Raw genomic sequence first — 2,185 nt, 5'->3', positions numbered from 1 at the left:
GTTTTATGTTTTGCGGCTTCAGACTATTTTTCTTTAGTGGAAGAGGAGGCAAAATGGCTCTTTTGATAGTAAAGGTTGCCGACCCCTGTACTAGACCCTTGCTCGGACATATTTCTGTAACTTACAGGTCTAAAATTTAAAAAAAAAATGCAGATTTTAGAAAAAAAAATATTTACTTTTCCAGTAGACATCCCGGTTGTGGTAGATTTTGAAGCAGGGTGCTACACAAAGTCCAACATCACAGTCAGGACAGTAGAAACTGGTTTCCTTTCTGACCTTCCTTCCTCTGTCATCGGTCTTTGAGCAGCAAACCACACACATCCTTGTAGGGGCTGCCTTTTTCTGGGTTGGTGGGATGTATTCAGGTAAGTGGCGACCATCAGTTGTTCTGGGTTGACAACAGTGGAAGCACGACGTCCAGGTCTATTCATAGCCACTGATGGTGTTTGGAGGTTCTTGACTATGGATTTGGAAACTTGCAAAATGAAGTCTGAATGATTCACAGGCCTCTGCCAATTTTTTCTGTACAGAATGTAGGCATTCCATATGCACTGCTCAACAAGATGCCTGAAAATCTTCTTGTAGTACTTCCTTTGCTGTTTCCTCATCGCTGGGTAGAATGTCATGGCTTGGTCAGCTCTGTCGACACCTCCCATGGTGTTGTTGTAGTCAATCACCACCTGTGGCTTCATCACTTCTTTCCCATGTTTTGTGTGTACCAGAACCGTGGAGGCATTATGGACAGTACTCATCAGGCACACATCTTTTGTGTCACGCCATCTCAGGGCCATTATCTTGCCTTTCTGCCAGGCAACAATTTCTCCTGTCTTCCGCTTCCCTTTTGTAAACAGTGATGGCAGGTTGCGCCGGTTAGACCTAACGGTTCCATAAGCATCTGTTCTGTGTTGCAGAAGGAACTCATAAAGTCAAAGAATGGAGTGGCAATCATTTTATTCTTGGACCAGTACCACTTCTGCACGAGTTTGCCCACAACTCCCTGCAGGATCACTAAGCCCAAAAACAGCCAAATGTCATCCTTGGTCATAGGTTCCCCTTTCTGCTTTTTGCAGGTGTGGAGCACCTGTTGTCCAGCGTACCTGCATAAAACAAAATAAAAAAGGTATTTTAGGTTATGTTCTTTTATAGTGTGGTAAAGGTTGCAAGTAATATGTTAGCAAACACAGAGCAGCATACATATCTGCATAAAAAAATAATTTAGCAAAAAATTTCCAAAAGTTAGCAAACAAAAAGCAGTATACATGTTTGCAAAAAAATTTCCACCCCAGGGAGGGGGTTTGGGGGGCCGGCTATCCCAGGCCAACCTGAGCTCCGCGGCACTGCGGTATCGTCACCTTTAGGGAGGATTCTGACTTCTGTATTCATACTGAAAATCAAGATAAAGCGAGCTTTTGCTCTTCTGCTCCACGGGAGGTTTCTCTCCTCCCTGAGCTCGCCTTAGGACACCTGCGAGCCAGAAGCGAGAGCCCCTCGGGGCTCGCCCCCCCGCCTCACCGGGTAAGTGAAAAAACGATAAGAGTAGTGGTATTTCACCGGCGGCGCCCCGCCGCGGGGCCGGGGCCTCCCACTTATCCTACACCTCTCATGTGTCTTCACAGTTGCAGACTGGAGTAACGCTCAACAGGGTCTTCTTTCCCCGCTGATTCCGCCAAGCCCGTTCCCTTGGCTGTGGTTTCGCTAGATAGTAGGTAGGGACAGTGGGAATCTCGTTCATCCATTCATGCGCATCACTAATTAGATGACGAGGCATTTGGCTACCTTAAGAGAGTCATAGTTACTCCCGCTGTTTACCTGCGCTTCATTGAATTTCTTCACTTTGACATTCAGAACACCGCTTTGCGCCCCAGCCCGACCGACCCAGCTCTTAGAGCCAATCTCGAAGTTACGGATCTGACTTGCCGTATTCCCCTACCTATATTGTTCTAACATGCCAGAGGCTGTTCACCTTGGAGACCTGCTGAAGATATGGGTACGGCCCAGTACGAGATTTACACCCTCTTCCCCGAATTTTCAAGGGCTGCCGAGAGCTCACCAGACGCCGCCGGAACTGCAACACTTTCCAAGGCAAAGGCCCCTCTCTCGGGGTGAACCCATTCCAGGGCGCCCTGCCCTTCACAAAGAAAAGAGAACTCTCCACAGGGCTCCTGCCGGCTTTTGCAGGATCGGT

This window comes from Pyxicephalus adspersus, chromosome W (assembly GCF_032062135.1).
Source record: "Pyxicephalus adspersus chromosome W, UCB_Pads_2.0, whole genome shotgun sequence".
Classification (NCBI taxonomy): domain Eukaryota; kingdom Metazoa; phylum Chordata; class Amphibia; order Anura; family Pyxicephalidae; genus Pyxicephalus; species Pyxicephalus adspersus.
This window is presented reverse-complemented; position numbering follows the sequence as displayed.